Source organism: Amblyomma mixtum, chromosome 1, assembly GCF_055824585.1.
Source record: "Amblyomma mixtum isolate Tamu chromosome 1, ASM5582458v1, whole genome shotgun sequence".
NCBI lineage: Eukaryota > Metazoa > Arthropoda > Arachnida > Ixodida > Ixodidae > Amblyomma > Amblyomma mixtum.
The window spans coordinates 306376100-306396606 of record NC_143012.1 but is presented as its reverse complement, the minus strand read 5'-3'; the positions used below and the strand labels follow the sequence as shown (position 1 = coordinate 306396606).

General features: G+C 48.9%; 1 protein-coding gene across 1 annotated transcript in view; it reads right to left on the bottom strand.

Annotated features, from left to right (window-relative positions):
- LOC149372316 (scavenger receptor class B member 1-like) overlaps positions 1-19695 on the bottom strand; it is a 79001-nt gene extending 59306 nt beyond the window's left edge. The window contains exon 1 of the mRNA XM_089566779.1: positions 19676-19695. The gene's annotated coding sequence lies outside the window, so the exon portion shown is untranslated. The remainder of the gene's footprint in view (positions 1-19675) is intronic.
- Between the last annotated feature and the right edge of the window lie 812 nt (positions 19696-20507).

The following is a 20507-nucleotide window of genomic DNA, read 5'->3' as shown; positions in this document are numbered from 1 at the left end:
CCTTCGAGCGGGAGGTAAATCCCTAAGACATACTCCTATATCGAAGCTAACGTCGCCTAATACCCCGTCCCTTCAATTTTTTTTTACGACCGGGAAGTCACAGGTTACCCGCATCTGCCGTACTTTTGGTCTATCTGGACTGGCATATTTATACTTGCTCGGAAGGAAACTAAAGGGGAATACTAAGTCAGACTAGACGGATATAGGTTAGCGTCACGCGATAGGAAATGTACCATTTTTTGCCGAAAGCAAGGGTTTTACAGGCCAGAAAATTGCGTAAAAGCGAAGACACACATGGCGCCACCGCTGGCGCATTTGTGCAGCAGAGGCTGGTGGCGTATTTATGAGCTTTCTCAAGGAACGCTATTCCACCGTCAATGGGCATTTGCCGTCGAAATATGAGAAAAGCAGCGCTGCGAGCGTAACAAAGAATGCGAACAGTTTTATAATTAAAGCATCGCAAAACTGACAAGGGAGACACAGGTTAGACACAAAAAAGTTAGGCAGCGGTTCAACTCTGCCGAACGGAGTTTCACGTAGCGAAAGCTTAATGAGTCCATCGGCGGCTCAGAGTCGGTGGTAGAAGCAGCTGAGACCGATGTGACGCCGGTGGCTTGCCTTTGTCGCTTCGCCGCTTCTTCACGCCGTCTCATGGCAAGTCGTTCTTCTCGTCCTTCTGGTGTTTCCGCCACTTGTTCAGCCTTGCCAGACTCATTTTTTCGCTGACAGCCCGCTCGCGGCGAGCGATGTCTGCCGGATGGTCAGAAGCGGCTTGCTGCAATGTTCGAAGATGTAGTTCACTATACGTGCGCTCCTCAGCGCCCTCTCTTTCCTCGATAGCGTCCACAGCTATGATTATACCTATATACCCCATAACTGACGTCACAACTGTGAATTGAATCAGGTGATACAACGTGATTACCACGTGGCTTTCTTACTACATCTGTCGACAACTTGCAAGGTCAAAATTCGATGTCAAAGCTTGAGCAAAGTTCAAGATCAAAGGTCAGGGTGAAATGACAAGGTCAAATTGAAGGACAAAAGGTCAAAGGTGGTCCACCAAGTCCACACATAGTTACGTATATGTGCATCAACACTCTCCATGACTTATCTCAAGGTCGTTTCAAGGCCATTCGGAGGGTCGCGGCGAAATGCGTCCCAGCTATAGCAGCGTAGCTTTCGCTGCAAAAAATTCGGCACAGACACTCAAGACTGCTTACATGTGGGAATGTGAAGGCATTACTGTCGCTGGGGGCATTGTTCGCGCGTAATGTTCGTACATGCATTAAAGATGTTCTCTACGAGTTTATGTGCATGGCGCCATCCGGAACGCTCTACGACCGACGAACGGTTGCATCACAATTTCGATGCTAAAGTCTGGGAATGCATACACTTGAAAGTATATATATGTCGTCGCTTCGAATCCCTGTCGCAAGATAGCCTACAACTTTACAAGCAACGTAACTAATATGCAACGACAAATCGATGACACCTCTCGGAACGCTGTACGACAAATGGTTACGTCACAATTTTGGTACGAATGTCATAACATGAATGGCGCCACATGGAGATTGTCCAGTGGCGAGTGTATTGTCACGTATACTGGTGACGTCAGTCCTGCGAAAAGGAAAACAGCGAAAAGGGCTTCTAAACGAAACTCTTTATTTGGGCTAACTTGCGCCCTCAAAGAACTGAATGACTCTCACAACATGAACTGGTGGGCACGTTGGTCAGACATGATTTGTAGGGGATGCGTCTACTTAGGGCAGGTAGTGGCCGCTGATCCGGATCCTGACAGTGAAATAACTAGAAGGATAAAAATGAGGTGGAGCGCATATGGTAGGTTCTCTCAGATCATAAATGGCAGTTTATCACTATCCCTCAAGAGAAAAATGTACAACAGCTCTGTCTTACCGGTGCTCACCTACGGGGCAGACACGTGGAGGCTAACGAAAAGGGTTCAGCTTAAGGACAACGCAGTGAGCTATGGAAAGAAAAAATGATAGGTGTAACGTTAAGAGATCGGAAGCGGGCAGAGTTGATGAGAAAACAAACGCGTGTTATAATGACATCCGAGGCGAAATCAAGAGGAAGAAATGGGCTTGGGCAGGGCATGTAATGCGAAGGCAAGATAACCGCTGGTCCTTAGACGTAACGTAGTGGATCTCAAGAGAAGGCAAGCGTAGTAGGGGGCGGCAGAAAGTTAGGTGGATGGATAAGATTAAGAAGTTTGCTGGGATACGGTGGCCGCAGCTGGAAAAGGGCAGGGTTAATTGGACAGGCATGGGAGAGGCATTTGCCCTGCAGTGGGCGTAGTCTGGCTGGTGATGGTGATGATGATAATGAGCGCAACGGCACGAGGCCAAAGGAAGAGAAGGGACAAGACAAAGCGCTGTCTCGTACCTTCTCTTCCTTTGGCTTCCTGCCGTTGCGCTGTCGCACTACAAATCCTGAATGACTCAACGGCGGCCTAGCAATAAACGTGGTCGGCGGTCATCGTACAGGAATACCTGCCGCTCTCGACTCCACTCAATTTAAAACCGACAACGAACTTTCGAGATACGACGAGCAAAGTAACCACAACAGTATGAAACAACGTATAATCGGATCCGCCAGGGCGCGATCAATCGAGAAAAATATGGACGCGTCTTGCATCACAAACAGAGCGATTAAGCCGCGTGCCGGCAGCTCTGATGAATGAACAAACATCAAAAATCTTTGAGTCATTAGCTTTGCGCATAATAAGGCTTTAGGCGCTCAACATGTACAACTTTGGCCGAGCACGGCGCCGCTGAGACGCTGTGACACCGTCGGGGGCTGCTTTGTAGTCAAGCTCCACAAGTCGACTAACGATTTTGTACGGGCCGAAGTATAGCGGCCAAAAGCTTTTCACGCAGTCCGCGGCGGCGGATGGGACTTGTCTCCCGGACCGGACGACTTGATTGCCTCCGGTACTGTTCGAAGCCTTTTTAGGTGCTCATCAAAGTTTGAGGCGAAAACAACGACGTCACCTAAATGTGCTAGACAAATTTGCCACTTCAGGCCTGCCAGCACCGTATCCATTACTCGCCGAAACGTCGGTGGTGCAAAACAGAGACCAAATGACATCACCTTGAACTCGAAGAGGCCACCCGGAGTGACGGATGCAGTCCTCTCTTGATCTCTTTAATCGGCCTCAATTTACCAGTTGCCGCTTTTGAAATCAATCGATGAGAAATACTTAGCGTTGCAAAACCGGTCCAGTGTGTCGTCGATGCGGGGGAATAGGTGGACATCCTTCTTCGTTATGCTATTCGTTATGGTGTTATGTCATCGCGACGCATTTCTTCCACTTGGTCCCGGGTGGCTTGCCGTTCTCGCGGCGACACACAGTAGGGGCTTTGGCGGAGAGGTCGGGCGTGCTGGTCGGTTACAATGCGATGTTTGGGCAATCGGCGTTTGTCGCACCTTCGGCGATGACGAGAAGCACTCGGTGTAGCTTTCAAGCAGGTTGCCGATGTGGTCCTGTCTGTTCGGAACAGGGCTGGACTTATGCTGAAGACGTGACTGTGATCTTGCTTGCGTATATCTTCTGGGACTCGATCGGAGGTGAGAAGGCGTAGAGTACGTCGGATAACTTATCGAAAAAGCCATCGTCGTTCCTCTGTTAACGTGCCGGTATTCTTCGCTGAAGTTCGTCGGCAGAACTTCAGCTTGGCCAATGCGGAAATGTGCGATGCCCCTTGCGATTCCAATTCCTCGCTCTTTAAGCAATTCTAAGTTCCCCTCGATAAGACCTTCCACGTTCTTGGTATATGTAGCACCTACGGTGACCATGAAGTTTGGTCGAGGTGGGACGCTCACTTGTTCATCCAAGACCCTCAGGGCAACATGATGTTCCATAGTTGTCATGGAAGGGACGGCTTCGCCCATCGAAAGTGTGGTGAGCTTGAATCGAAGGCCGATGATCGCCTGATGCTCGTTTAGAAAATCCATGCCCAATATGATGTTGCAGGAACATTGCTGCAGTACTGCGAAGGCTGCAGGATAGTATATGTGTTCTTTGGCAGTCACTAGCGTTGTGCATCATCCCGATGGCGCAGTGAGGTGGTCTCCTGCGGTGCGAATTTGTGGGCCGTCCCAAACGGTTGTGACTTTCCTCAGTTGCGCAGCGAATGGTCTATTTATCACCGAATAATCGGCTCCTGTGTCGACTAGAGCGGTAACTTTCGGTCGTCGACAGCCACTTCTAAGTCGGGTGTCCTTGCGCTTGCGGTGTCCGTCGTCCTCGCAGGTATGTTATTCGTGGGTAGGGCGCCGCTTCATTTCTTCGACGTAAGCGCGGACGGGCTCGTGCGGGAGCTGGATCCTGGACTCGAGGAGTCATTCGGCTCTTTCATCATCATCATCATCATCAGCCTGACTACGCCCACTGCAGGGCAAAAGCCTCTCCCATGTCTCTCCAATTAACCCTGTCCTTAGCCAGCCGCGGCCACCATATTCCCGCAAATTTCTTAATCTCAACCGCCAACCTAATTTTCTGCCGCCCCCTGCTACGTTTGCCTTGCGACGCTCAACTCTGACGGCTGGTCGCGCTGCGTGAGGAAATGTGCACGTATGCGCGTTGTTTATTTTTTTTTTGTATTTTAGCTCTCGTAGTTGTGTTTTCCACTCTGCGTATGCATGAAAAATGTTTCGCTTGTATATTAATGTCCCCTCCAGCGTCATAATAAGTACTACTTTCTTATTTATTTCAATTTCAGTCAGAAGCATACAAACAATCAGAGCCTCAAACATCATTTATCAGTGACTACTGCGCGATCACCCCTGGGCATGACAGTAGTTCAGTCAGAGTACAGTATTTGTGCGACTGAAGCACGATGCCTTGTGGCGTTATAAAGAAGTAAAGTGATTCATCAACAAAAGCTATGTGCTGGAAGCACCGTTTCCAGCTGCCTCATTTCGTGCGATAACTGTTTTAAACGTGTGCTATTTACACGAAATTAAACTACCAGCCTGAGAAGTGCCTGGAAACAGCTCTGTTTCCTTGCACGCCGTCGTTATTGCTGGGACACAAAAGGACCCAAGGGACTGCCACAGAATGGCGCTGACCAATGAGAAAATATGGCGATGGACATAGGGACAAGTCGAATGGATTGTGGCGTGAAAAGCTATATTATACAGTGCTATCCGCGTTCCTATACCGTGATCTGTTCACTCAAGGAGCAAGCTGCGCCTGCGCAGCGGCAGGTGTGCCTTCCACGTGACCATCTGCGCATGCGCAGATAGCGCCCCTTGTGGGCGCGGATCGCAGCAGCGGATCAAGGACCACGCTATTCCGAAACTCTTTTGCTGGCCGCAGCATGCGGTTTTTATCAACCACCCTCCTCTTCTATAACCATCTCCGATTATTTCCAGCGCTTTTTAACGCTAGAGCGTTAGTATTCCCATGTCGGGAAAAAAACTGTCCGCGTCAACGCCGGAGCCGGAGCGGCCGGAGCAACCGTCCACACCAGCAGCCTAGGTGGGCCACCATGGTCGCGTGACCTTGTGGTGTCATTACAACCACCCCACCGTATTGTGAGCAAACTGACCACCATGCCAGGTGGCAGGTAATGAGTGGCCGCGAAAGGCTTCTCGAAAAGAGCAACCTGGGTCTGAAAGCCACACCGGTGGCAGCCCCTGCCATCGCAGGGCAGTGGCGCAGCGCTTAACCGCTGCACCACTGCGCCAGGAGGAGTATGAGGACTCCGAGGGATCTGTGAATGTAAAGTAGAGAATGCCCAATACGGCATATATGAGCATTAACACATTAACGTCATCGCGTCACACCTCGACATAAACGGGAAATAAGTGTTGAGAGGGGTTCATCGATTTTGGCGCTTAAAGGTTATTAACCGGGATCTCCGGATGTAAGGAACGTCGTATTGGGAGCTTCGGCGCAACTGCGGTTACCTAAGATTTCTGCAACGGGCAGCGAAATCATCATCAGTGTGCGAGCGGGCTTGCGTCCTACCTCTACTGATACGCGGCCGCAGCGGACAGGTATCAAATCCGTGGCCTCGTGCTCAGCAGCAGAACGCCACAGTAAATCCGACTGGCACCTTCTGCTTGAGGTCCTCCCCTGTGTGCCGGAGGCGTTGAGGCGGTTTCCGCTGCCCTTAGCGTCCAGCAGCAATGGCGGCGGTCAACCATGGACCCATCTTTCCGCTGCGCTGAAAGCTCTCAGCGGCTGACGAACTTGAAAGTGACGCTTGCCGTCAATTACCAATGTGCTGCCATTTGTCAAGCCCCGATAACAACGACACGACCAGGTGCTTGCCGTCGCTGTTTACGATCAAGCGCCGGAAATTAACGTGTTTAAAAAAAAAAAAACAGACAAAAAAAGAGAGCCAGAACAAGGATAAATGATAAGTTCACTAACAACTTCACGCCTGAACAGCTGTTACGCATCCGAGTGCTGCAATAAGTTTAGTTGGTTTGCCATAGGGTCAGCCATAAAATAGAGCGCAAGAGATTATTTTCATTATTCACACCTTATTTTAATTCTTAAGCTTAACTGCTCCAAAGCTGCATATGATATGTTATGACTTGGGGTTGGACTTTTCGGTTTTTATTTTTTGAAAATTCGGCGGACTTTTTTCGATTTTATTTTCAGGACGCTACGTTCGGGTTTTTCCGGTGAATATTATTTTCGACAAATGAAATACCTTTTTCTGTGATTTAGTGTAGCAATTCTGTGTGATCCCAAGTCATTTAAAGCCTATTTCGGTATTTTTGTCACCCTGAACAATTTATTTGCCAGCAATTAACGAAAAAAAAATGGTAATGCTTGGAGCCATGCTTGTAGAAAAAAAAAGCGATGCCCTCATTAAAAGAGTAACTCAGTTTAAATGAGATAGCCAGCAGACAAAAACGAAAGTGGAGGTTTACTTCTCAAAATTAGGTTGACATGTTATCGCTAGGTTTAACGTCCCAAAGCCAAACCTATGAGAGACGCCGCAGTGAAGGACTCCGGAAATTTCGAACACCTGGTATCTTTTAACGTGCATTGACATTGCACAGTGCACGGGCCTCTAGAATTTCGCCTCCACAGAAATTCAACCGCCGCGGCCGGGATCGAACCCGCGTCTTTCGGGTCAGCAGCCGAGCACCATAACAACTGAGCCACCGCGGCGGCGAACATAATTTTCGTGACGCTCATTCGCGGTTTCGGTTTGGTTTGGTTTATTGGGGTTTAACGTCCCAAAGCAACTCAGGCTATGAGAGACGCCGTAGTGAAGGGCTCCGGAAGTTTCGACCACCTGGGGTTCTTTAACGTGCACTGACATCGCACAGCACACGGGCCTCTAAAATTTCGCCTTCGTCGAAATTCGGCCGCCGCGGCCGGGATCGAACCCGCGTCTTTCGGGTCAGCAGCCGAGCACCATAACAACTGAGCCACCGCGGCGGCGAACATAATTTTCGTGACGCTCATTCGCGGTTTCGGTTTGGTTTGGTTTATTGGGGTTTAACGTCCCAAAGCAACTCAGGCTATGAGAGACGCCGTAGTGAAGGGCTCCGGAAGTTTCGACCACCTGGGGTTCTTTAAAGTGCACTGACATCGCACAGCACACGGGCCTCTAAAATTTCGCCTTCGTCGAAATTCGGCCGCCGCGGCCGGGATCGAACCCGCGTCTTTCGGGTCAGCAGCCGAGCACCATAACAACCAGGGTGTCGAACCGGAATTTTTTCGGGTTCGGTTCAGGTTCGGGTTCACACCTTTCGGGTTCAGTTCCGGGTTCGGTTCCAGAGCGACATTCCGTTCCGGTTCGAACCGGTTCGGACCGTACTGAACCGGTTCGAACCGGTTCAAACGGGTTCAGGGCAAAAAAAAATTAGAACTTAGATGAGTTTTAATCAACCTTGTTATGGTGTTTACTTTTCTTGCATCGATATATAAAATAAAAAATGCAAAAATGTTTTCAATTAGAGATTTTCTCACTTTACCCACTTTATTTATTGTCCGCGGCAAAAAGACGAATTTAAGGCAAGAGCCGTAAAGTGAAATAAACTTGAAATGTAATGTACGGCTATGTGTATGCTATAATCCGTCTGATGATATATGAGGAGAAAAGCCGGTGGATTTTGCATCTACAAAACTCTCCAGCTTGAGCGATTTCGGAGACCCCGTCGTGCGAGAAATTGATCTCTTTGAAGCTCGAGTCAGTCGGGAATTTTTCGTATGCAGTGCACTTACGCGGGCGCCGACATGACCGCCGCACCCGGCCTCTACGTTCCCGCGCACTATTGAGAAACGGAGCTGCCATGCATAGGCTCCTATATACAGACAGACACCTTTTCGTCGTCCCGAAATCGACTTGCCAGTCACCCCCCCCCCCCCGAACGAGAGCCTCGACACACTGAGCATACCAAAACATATTTTATTGAAATCTCCTCTTCGAAATAGCCTTTGTGACTCGCGTTATATATCTAAAGCCCCTGTAACTCAGTATCTTAAAAAAGACAGCTAATCGTGTATTCTTACTAGTATAGTGGGAAATTACGACTATGAATTGTTATGATGACGTCGACCTCTTTTATTCTGATAAAAAGAGTATGATGAAAAAAAAAACGCGCTTGGATAGGTTAGGTTGAGGCGCTTCGTTTCTGCACAGACACAAATTGGTAACATCTTCGTTTGGATGTTGCGTTGCAACATTCTTGCAAGTGCAGCATTCTGCTAGGAAGAAGGTGTACTTGCACTACGTAGAATTTTTGTAACTTTTCCTGGGGGCTATCAAAGGGAGCCTGTGCCTCTACAGAATTTTTTGCGCCTGGTAGAGTGTGGTGAATGTGTCGTGCACCATTTGTTCACCAACTTGTTTCAGGGTATTTATCTTCTAAACTACAAACAAACCCTTTCTGGGAGCTGTGCTTAATAGGCGGCTCAGTGCTCGTCTGTCTTTTCTGGACAAGGTCGTGAGAGAACTTGTCGCTGATCCATTCGGTTTTCTCCCTCTTCGCTGTTCCTTGGAACACCTGTACGACCTCTACACAAAACAGACGACAAATTCTGTGATCGGTCATTAATTCCTCTACCCATATATCTTCAGCCTTACCTAGCATTTCTTGATACGAATTCAGTGGATTTAGTCCAGCCCAACGGCCGAAGATATGACGAACGCTCGCTTATTACGAACGGGTGCGGTGTTACCGAGAAAATATGCATAAGGGCAAAGACAATTCGTCGCAGATACAACTAAAAACTTTTGCCGCACCACTCGGTTATAGCGAACGAGGAGGCGCGGTAAACTATCCTCAAAGTTGAAGAGGTCGTGCTTCCAGTAAGCGCGGAGTGAGAGAACGCCTCTCAACCTTCACGACACCGCTCCGGAATGAACATGTCGACCCAAAAATGCGATAAAAGGCGGCACTGCAGTGCGCAGCGCTAACCGGAAAATCTGGCGTCTGGGAACACTGTACACAGTAACGTAAACACGGTATTGATATGCTATAATTCCCTATTCAAACAGTAAGTATAACCGCAGGCCAAGCCCGCGTCGACGGCAAATGAGGGCGATCACTGCCTGCGTGTTCGCCGGCTGGGCAAAGCCTCTCAAGTGGAAGAAGCGCGGTGGGTGTGAGAAAGGGGCATCGTCGAAATCGAAGCTACTGACCATGGTCGTGGATCAAGTAACAGCAGCGATTTGAGAATTTTAAAGCCTTGCTAGCCATGCGGGCTAGCTACGGGCTGGTCACGTGGTATGCATAGCCTGCCCAGACGGCTCCATCTTTTGCGCTGCTGCCACGTGCAGGTAGCGTCATACAGCGGCCAGTGCAACTGATGCACTCTGTGCCACGAGCGCTGCGCTACTTTCGTCGCTGCATAAGCACAGGAACGACAGAAGCAGCTCGAAAACACACGTGACCGGACGCATGTAGATGTGTGACAACGCTTCGTTGATCCATGGCTGGCCAGATGTTTCCTTAGATATATATACAGGGTGTTTCACCTAAGACTTTCTGCAATTTTTAAAAATAAGCTATTTGAATTAGATGCGCGCTTTTTCTGGCATAGCATTGTAAGTGGTGTAGTACATCATAATTCAACTAAGACGTGCTAACTAGCAGGCTTGTTAACCAATATTTAATAGTTAACTTTTAAACTATTACCGTTGGGCTCCTTAATTATTGAGAGGCATGCAGCCCACCGTAAGTAATGTCCATATCCGTTTTTAGAATTTCGAGAACGCGATTATCCTCGGCGCTGTGGCCCAACAAATTTCGCCTACATCGCGCCAAAATACATGCGATTTGAGAAGCTTGCAGGCAAAGCAACCTCTCCAGTGAACCTAACTCGTCGAAACAGTCAAAATTTGTTGGGCCACAGCGCCGAGGATAATCGCGTTCTCGAAATTCTAAAAACGTATATGGACATTACTTACGGTGGGCTACATGCCTCTCAATAATTAAGGAGCCCAATGGTAATAGTTTAAAATTTAACTATTAAATATTGGTTAACAAACCTGCTAGTTAGCACGTCTTAGTTGAATTATGTTGTACTACACCACTGACAATGCTATGCCAGAAAAAGCGCGCATCTAATTCAAATAGCTTATTTTTAAAAATTGCAGACAGTCTTAGGCGAAACACCCTGTATAACTACGTTCCTGTAGACCACAAAATTGCAGAAGCGCGGGCTGTGACGAAGACGAACACCAAGTACAAGCACTCCCGTACTCTCAGGAATCTTTTTTATGTGGCCGACCTGTTACCAGCTGCTGTGGACACTTCAACCACGATCAGTTATACACCCGTCGCTAAATTTGATAGTTGGCAGCAAGGGTCTCCACGAGGATTAACTGACCACCCTAGATAGCCTGGAAAGAGCCGCTGCACGATCTGCTTTGCACAAGTAGGCGCGCATAAAGCAGTTTTATAAGAAATAAACGCCACTTCTAGTGGCCTTAGTATTTTTGGCTTTTATACGAAGAGTCCACTACGAACATCAGATATAACGAACGGAATCCGCGTGACCGTCAGGTTCGTTATAAATGGGCTTTACTGTAGTTTCAATCGGCCGCAAAAACATTTTTCACGCTTCAAACGTGGATCTTACGTGTTAGGACGTACCTTTGCGCTAAGGAGGCGTTTGTGCCGTGGTCAGTGAATTGCTACTCGCGAGAGCAACGAGAAATTACTGAGCAACAAAGTCGTGATGCTGCGTTTTTTGGGGCATACTTCAGCAGTCTCTAAAAATGGACATTGAGATCATGCACTTCACAATAACATTTCTGTCTGCGACGAAAGACTCCGGAATTCCGTGCGAATTCTTGGTGTTCGTAGGACTGCTTAGCGTGTGGAACACCCGTATGATGGATCAACACGCAGAACCCCCGCGTTCAACGAGGTTGCTGTTCAGAGAAGAGTGCTCTTTACCGCTGAAGGAATATGCTGCTCAAGCTCAATCTCCTGACTCATTCCGAAATTTCGATGAGCGGGCGGAGTAAAGGAGCCATGGTGGCGTAAGGACTTATGCTGAGATCTCTGAATTCAAGGAGATCAAGCAAGGCACGAGGAATGTCATAGAGGTTCCTAATATTTCATGCAACAACGATAAAAAGAAGCCTCGGAGACGGCGGAGTAACCTAAGGCAGCTCCAAACGGAGGTTTTCTGTTGTGCCGCCACTGATACGAATCCAATTCGGAGTGTGCATACTCGTATAGTTGTCCTTTTTACTGCGTTAGCAGTTTAGCCTCCCTTCCCAAAAATAACCGCACTGTGTGTGTGTGTGTGTGTGTGTGTGTGTGTGTGTGTGTGTGTGTGTGTGTGTGTGTGTGTGTGTGTGTGTGTGTGTGTGTGTGTGTGTGTGTGTGTGTGTGTGTGTGTGTGTGTGTGTGTGTGTGTGTGTGTGTGTGTGTGTGTGTGTGTGTGTGTGTGTGTGTGTGTGTGTGTGTGTGTGTGTGTGTGTGTGTGTGTGTGTGTGTGTGTGTGTGTGTGTGTGTGTGTGTGTGTGTGTGTGTGTGTGTGTGTGTGTGTGTGTGTGTGTGTGTGTGTGTGTGTGTGTGTGTGTGTGTGTGTGTGTGTGTGTGTGTGTGTGTGTGTGTGTGTGTGTGTGTGTGTGTGTGTGTGTGTGTGTGTGTGTGTGTGTGTGTGTGTGTGTGTGTGTGTGTGTGTGTGTGTGTGTGTGTGTGTGTGTGTGTGTGTGTGTGTGTGTGTGTGTGTGTGTGTGTGTGTGTGTGTGTGTGTGTGTGTGTGTGTGTGTGTGTGTGTGTGTGTGTGTGTGTGTGTGTGTGTGTGTGTGTGTGTGTGTGTGTGTGTGTGTGTGTGTGTGTGTGTGTGTGTGTGTGTGTGTGTGTGTGTGTGTGTGTGTGTGTGTGTGTGTGTGTGTGTGTGTGTGTGTGTGTGTGTGTGTGTGTGTGTGTGTGTGTGTGTGTGTGTGTGTGTGTGTGTGTGTGTGTGTGTGTGTGTGTGTGTGTGTGTGTGTGTGTGTGTGTGTGTGTGTGTGTGTGTGTGTGTGTGTGTGTGTGTGTGTGTGTGTGTGTGTGTGTGTGTGTGTGTGTGTGTGTGTGTGTGTGTGTGTGTGTGTGTGTGTGTGTGTGTGTGTGTGTGTGTGTGTGTGTGTGTGTGTGTGTGTGTGTGTGTGTGTGTGTGTGTGTGTGTGTGTGTGTGTGTGTGTGTGTGTGTGTGTGTGTGTGTGTGTGTGTGTGTGTGTGTGTGTGTGTGTGTGTGTGTGTGTGTGTGTGTGTGTGTGTGTGTGTGTGTGTGTGTGTGTGTGTGTGTGTGTGTGTGTGTGTGTGTGTGTGTGTGTGTGTGTGTGTGTGTGTGTGTGTGTGTGTGTGTGTGTGTGTGTGTGTGTGTGTGTGTGTGTGTGTGTGTGTGTGTGTGTGTGTGTGTGTGTGTGTGTGTGTGTGTGTGTGTGTGTGTGTGTGTGTGTGTGTGTGTGTGTGTGTGTGTGTGTGTGTGTGTGTGTGTGTGTGTGTGTGTGTGTGTGTGTGTGTGTGTGTGTGTGTGTGTGTGTGTGTGTGTGTGTGTGTGTGTGTGTGTGTGTGTGTGTGTGTGTGTGTGTGTGTGTGTGTGTGTGTGTGTGTGTGTGTGTGTGTGTGTGTGTGTGTGTGTGTGTGTGTGTGTGTGTGTGTGTGTGTGTGTGTGTGTGTGTGTGTGTGTGTGTGTGTGTGTGTGTGTGTGTGTGTGTGTGTGTGTGTGTGTGTGTGTGTGTGTGTGTGTGTGTGTGTGTGTGTGTGTGTGTGTGTGTGTGTGTGTGTGTGTGTGTGTGTGTGTGTGTGTGTGGCCTCCACACTTGATGCACACCCCAGCAAGCGCACATCCGGCCACTCACTGGTAAACCATCACCCCTCCCACCACCCCCCATCACTCGCCTGCACCCGATGTAGCCGATGTCGGCGTAACGGAATCATTTCATCGCAGTTGCATCTCATTGCAGTAGCATCTTTCTGGCCGTAATCACTATCACATGGAAGCGAACGCATGCATTTCGGCATTGCCCCTTTGTGTAATCAGTATTTAATTTTTTGCTTATAAGTATAGCTTCACCACTGCCAAGAGTCTGCCTTTTCTTGCTTTTTTCCATCACGTGCAAAAAAGAATATTCGGATTCTAAAAAAAAGCTGCATCAATTTGTCCATCCTTTATTTGGTAATAACAGTAATAATATCTTGTGTTTGACGTGTCGAGTATACACGGCCTCTATACGATGGACGCTGTAATGGTGGACTCCAAATTAACATAACCAGCCAGAGTTTTGGAGCGAGAGCTCTATCAGGTCATATTTCGCCAAGGTCATCGAGTACTGCATTTTGACCTTCAGTAGATTAGAGCGCCGGAGGTGTGGCTGTGACGTAAGACCACGTGGTTCACCGCTGCTCCGACCGCCGCTTCACCAGACGTGGTCATGTGATTGTGCACGTGACTCGGATGCGACGCAACCTTGGATCAGCAGCCGAGCTCCACAGCCACCGCGGCATTTTTTTTTTCTTTATTGCACCACTGACCCATCGTTAAGGGTTTTATTTAGTACCTGCTGTCGGTGACGACTAACGCTTCTAAAAGTAAATTTTGCTCTACCCACTGCGGTGGCTCAGTGTTTTTGACACTCGGCTACTTATTCGGTGTACCTGGGTTCGAATCCGGTGGCGTTTCGTTGGAGGGAAACGCAAAAGGCACCCATGTGCTGTGTGGTTACGGTGGCTAGTGTGGTGTCAGTGCATGTTGAAGTCCAAATATTCCGAAGCCCTCCCCAACTGCACCTCTTCCTTCCTTTCTTCTTTCACTCCCACCTTCCCCCTTCCCTTGACACTGTTACTGCGCCATTTCCTTTTCCCAAAAACCACTGCCACAGCGTTGTTGGGTCGTTGCGCTAATGTTTCATATATTTGTGGTAAATGACACAAATAAAGGGAAGGCATTCTCAATCGGTGCTTAAAGGACTGTGCACACAAATTTTATTACGTGCTTTCTTCTTTCAAACGATGACTTAGATATTGGGATACGTGGATCACCATACGGTATTCGCCTACGGCCGCTGAATAATTTAGAAAAGAATTTATTCTCCATGCTGTTTCGGTTTCATCAACCTAAAAATGCTGTGACTTGTAGTTGAACTGTCACGTGAGGCCTGCAAAAACTGTGAAATAGACGCTGATACTTCGTTTTGACTCACTAGTGCACATAAACCAGCCTGCGTCAAAGGCTATAATTACAACAAACGACTTACTAGCAGTTACATTGCTGGTTTATTTCGTGCCTCATGTAACCTAAATTTAACTACAGGTAACAGCCATCGTTCTGCTGATGAAACTAAAACAACGTCACGAAGAAATTCGAAAACAAATTATGTTTTGGCTGTAGGCAAATACCACGAGGTGCTCCATGTATACCAATGTCGAAATCATCGTTTGAAAGAAGAAAATGCGCAAGGAAAAATTTGGTGTCTATGGTCCTTTATTGAGTTAGATCAGTGCTAACAATTTGATTAAAACCATACGCAAACATGAAAACGAGAAGTAATAACTCAATATTTCACATAAACCTGACTTACAGTGCTTTAGAATTGGCGCTAGTACATTACAGAAGAGTCGATTAGGTTTCTTTCCACACACCATACTTCATTCAATTTTGTCGTCTCATGTACTGGGTACCATTCTCCCACTTTCCAGCACAGACAGCTTGGGATGGATAAACCTACGCGCTAGACTATCTCATTTTGTCTGAAAAAAAAAAGAAGTGTGCCGGGTAGCAAAAGAAAGCGGGGCTGAACCGAGCTCCGAACCGGTTCGGAACGGTTCCTTTGAATCGTTCCGGTTCGGGTTCAGTTCCAAGATGGCGAAAAAAATATGGGTTCGGTTCGGCTCCGGTTCCGGGTGAAAATTCGGGTTCGGTTCCGGTTTCGGGTTCAGGTTCGGTTCCGGTTCGACACCCTGATAACAACTGAGCCACCGCGGCGGCGAACATAATTTTCGTGACGCTCATTCGCGGTTTCGGTTTGGTTTGGTTTATTGGGGTTTAACGTCCCAAAGCAACTCAGGCTATGAGAGACGCCGTAGTGAAGGGCTCCGGAAGTTTCGACCACCTGGGGTTCTTTAACGTGCACTGACATCGCACAGCACACGGGCCTCTAAAATTTCGCCTTCGTCGAAATTCGGCCGCCGCGGCCGGGATCGAACCCGCGTCTTTCGGGTCAGCAGCCGAGCACCATAACAACTGAGCCACCGCGGCGGCGAACATAATTTTCGTGACGCTCATTCGCGGTTTCGGTTTGGTTTGGTTTATTGGGGTTTAACGTCCCAAAGCAACTCAGGCTATGAGAGACGCCGTAGTGAAGGGCTCCGGAAGTTTCGACCACCTGGGGTTCTTTAACGTGCACTGACATCGCACAGCACACGGGCCTCTAAAATTTCGCCTTCGTCGAAATTCGGCCGCCGCGGCCGGGATCGAACCCGCGTCTTTCGGGTCAGCAGCCGAGCACCATAACAACTGAGCCACCGCGGCGGCGAACATAATTTTCGTGACGCTCATTCGCGGTTTCGGTTTGGTTTGGTTTATTGGGGTTTAACGTCCCAAAGCAACTCAGGCTATGAGAGACGCCGTAGTGAAGGGCTCCGGAAGTTTCGACCACCTGGGGTTCTTTAACGTGCACTGACATCGCACAGCACACGGGCCTCTAAAATTTCGCCTTCGTCGAAATTCGGCCGCCGCGGCCGGGATCGAACCCGCGTCTTTCGGGTCAGCAGCCGAGCACCATAACAACTGAGCCACCGCGGCGGCGAACATAATTTTCGTGACGCTCATTCGCGGTTTCGGTTTGGTTTGGTTTATTGGGGTTTAACGTCCCAAAGCAACTCAGGCTATGAGAGACGCCGTAGTGAAGGGCTCCGGAAGTTTCGACCACCTGGGGTTCTTTAACGTGCACTGACATCGCACAGCACACGGGCCTCTAAAATTTCGCCTTCGTCGAAATTCGGCCGCCGCGGCCGGGATCGAACCCGCGTCTTTCGGGTCAGCAGCCGAGCACCATAACAACTGAGCCACCGCGGCGGCGAACATAATTTTCGTGACGCTCATTCGCGGTTTCGGTTTGGTTTGGTTTATTGGGGTTTAACGTCCCAAAGCAACTCAGGCTATGAGAGACGCCGTAGTGAAGGGCTCCGGAAGTTTCGACCACCTGGGGTTCTTTAACGTGCACTGACATCGCACAGCACACGGGCCTCTAAAATTTCGCCTTCGTCGAAATTCGGCCGCCGCGGCCGGGATCGAACCCGCGTCTTTCGGGTCAGCAGCCGAGCACCATAACAACTGAGCCACCGCGGCGGCGAACATAATTTTCGTGACGCTCATTCGCGGTTTCGGTTTGGTTTGGTTTATTGGGGTTTAACGTCCCAAAGCAACTCAGGCTATGAGAGACGCCGTAGTGAAGGGCTCCGGAAGTTTCGACCACCTGGAGTTCTTTAACGTGCACTGACATCGCACAGCACACGGGCCTCTAAAATTTCGCCTTCGTCGAAATTCGGCCGCCGCGGCCGGGATCGAACCCGCGTCTTTCGGGTCAGCAGCCGAGCACCATAACAACTGAGCCACCGCGGCGGCGAACATAATTTTCGTGACGCTCATTCGCGGTTTCGGTTTGGTTTGGTTTATTGGGGTTTAACGTCCCAAAGCAACTCAGGCTATGAGAGACGCCGTAGTGAAGGGCTCCGGAAATTTCGACCACCTTGGGTTCTTTAACGTCCGCTGACATCGCACAGCACACGGGCCTCTAAAATTTCGCCTTCGTCGAAATTCGGCCGCCGCGGCCGGGATCGAACCCGCGTCTTTCGGGTCAGCAGCCGAGCACCATAACAACTGAGCCACCGCGGCGGCGAACATAATTTTCGTGACGCTCATTCGCGGTTTCGGTTTGGTTTGGTTTATTGGGGTTTAACGTCCCAAAGCAACTCAGGCTATGAGAGACGCCGTAGTGAAGGGCTCCGGAAGTTTCGACCACCTGGGGTTCTTTAACGTGCGCCGACATCGCACAGCACACGGGCCTCTAAAATTTCGCCTTCGTCGAAATTCGGCCGCCGCGGCCGGGATCGAACCCGCGTCTTTCGGGTCAGCAGCCGAGCACCATAACAACTGAGCCACCGCGGCGGCGAACATAATTTTCGTGACGCTCATTCGCGGTTTCGGTTTGGTTTGGTTTATTGGGGTTTAACGTCCCAAAGCAACTCAGGCTATGAGAGACGCCGTAGTGAAGGGCTCCGGAAATTTCGACCACCTTGGGTTCTTTAACGTCCGCTGACATCGCACAGCACACGGGCCTCTAAAATTTCGCTTCGTCGAAATTCGGCCGCCGCGGCCGGGATCGAACCCGCGTCTTTCGGGTCAGCAGCCGAGCGCCATAACCACTGAGCCACCGCGGCGGGGCGTTTCGCGGTTTCGTATCAATGTCATGTATGCATTTGATTAACCTAACTGCCTAACAAGCAGGTGATGGTAGTGAAGAAACAGTGCATAGCTAGAAGACGGGGAGGAGATGATACTTCCCGGTCTGCATAACAACCCTGGCTTCCCTACTTAGTTAATTTTCAACTTTAAGTGAGGGTAACTGGCATTCAGCAGCCAGCATAGCTATGTCTTGCAAGCCAGGAATACTGACCTTTTTCGGTTAAAACCGAATTTCGAAAAGTGAATTCGGCGTACTTTCATCGTTGTTTTTTTTTTTCGGTTTAAACAGAAAAGTCCAACCTCTAGTTATGACCGGCATGTTTATTGCCTACCATCCAAAGAACAACGACTGTGAATCACTGCAGCGCTTGTGTTGTGTGGTCACTGATCTATTTGGCTGCATCGCTGCTGCGTGTGGTGTGTACAAGTGTTGCGCGTAGGCCAGGTCAGTTTTGCATAAACCGTGTGTATGGTGAAAGTGACTATAGCTATCTCTTTTTCACCTTCTAGAAATCGCAGTTCAATGCGAGACTGCCGAATCACGAGGTTGCTTATAATAGTTTAGAAATCCCTGCGGGGTTTTGGCAGGAAAAAGATGCTGCGAGGACAGTTTCCCTGGTCTTCCAGGTAGTTGTGAGCACCATTTTGATTCGCCCTGACGCGCAGACGGTTGTTTGTTTTTGTTGTGAAAAATTCCTCATCGCGGTGGAAAAAAATTATGCGTGAAAACGGTTAATAGTGCGTTGGGTTATTTGATAAGGAATCAAGATTTGGTAAGTATTATGTAAACAACCGGCATCTGCCTAATTTCTGGCGTTTGCGCCAGAAGTCAGACCGCTGGATGCCACACAGCCTCATCAATTCTCTCAGAGGACACTCGCGTGAGTAGATCGAGATAGGTTGTTTCCTTTTTTTCTTACTCTCGAAAAATCGTTCGCAAGGAATATGTACCACAATGACAGGATATCTAATTTTACCTGGACGTTACCGATCGTTTAAAAAAGAAAGCTGTGTGCGTACTTTCTGCGATGGCCGTCTCGTCCCCTCTTCATATCAAGAAAGCATAGACCCTCATTTCAATGGACGTCACAGAGCTTTTGCTAAAAAAAGAAAAATCACAACGATTTCCAGTCCACCCTTGAGCTCAAGGTGGGGTCCAGGACCCTTTCTTTTTTTCTTACGGGTGATGAAAACGTTCTTCAAATGGCATTATTTCGAATAAGGACTTTTGTCTGGGCTAGTTGTTGCATAGCTAATTGACGGAAACACAGCATGTTCCTTCTTGTCTTCATTCTTTTCACGCTGTGGTTTCCTTCAATTGGCATCATTCAACGAGTGATCACGTCCAAAATCAATGACATAAGGTCTAAATGTGCTCATAGCTGAAGATTTTTTAACAAGGCTGCCAAAATGGTGCAAGGAGAGGAAGCGGGCGCAGAGAGTTTGTATCTTTTTTCACCGTAACAGTTTTTAAGCATAATTCTCATCCATTTCCGGACAAACCTTGCATAATCTATCCATCGTCTTGAGGACTACGCCGCATTATCCGTCTCCCAAAGCCCATAAACGTGTTCCGCCTGAAACTCGATCGCTCGAGCTGTTTGGCAGCTGGTTACAAGGCATGGCATAAACGTTAACCGTCGCGCATTCTGTGAAAACGATCCCTGGATGCATATTCGGCCGCGCGAGATTAGCGGCCCCAAAGCCCACGCTCAGTGAACGTATACTTTTTTTTTTGTGATAGGAGAACAAGTATCGAAAGTTGCTTACGAACTCGACGCAGGTTTCCGGGGCGCGCCGACATGCGACCAATAGCCCCCGTTTCACGTCCGCTGCCGAACTACGGCGCGTGCCAGCAGCGCGCGGACTCCGGCGGCTCGCGGCAGCGGCGCGGAGGCTGCAGCTGTTTCAGCACATGTGCAAACAAATTACGACGCCCTCGCGTGATGCTGCTTGCTCCTCGGCAGCTCTCGAAGCTAGAGATGGAAACAAAATATAGAAATGCATCGGGTCTCCGCATGCGAGACAAGGTCCTGTTGAGCGAGGTAGAGACTGTAAACAGCACCTGTAGCGAAAGCTATATCCATGCAGAGCTGGCTCTGGAGATACGACGCTCTACAACTGAGCACAAGGTCATGGGTGGGAACCCGCTCTCGGCGGTCACATTTTGAATAAGACGAAATGCAGAAACACCTGCGTATTGAGAAAGAGAGAGAGAGAGAGAGAATGATGAACGGAAAAGCAGGGAGGTTAACATGGGCGACGCCCAATATGCTACCCTACACGTGGGAAGGGGGACATAGGGAGAGATAGAAAGGGGAGAAAGGAAGGTGGGTCACTTTTTCACGTGTTCGCAGTCCGTAACTAACAGGGTACAATGGTCATACTCAGAAAGTTTACAACCTTGAACTCGATCCTGAGTCTTTCGAGAACCGCCTTCACAGCTGTCCTTTGCGATGATGGTTTAGTCCAAGGACCCAGAATCTTGACTTCTGTAAGGGGACGAGATTTTGGCGCAAATAATGCTTTGATCGAATGAAAAAAAAAAATTCCCCTGTGCCAATTTTTTTTTAATTGGTGATTTCTAACAAACCAGATGAGC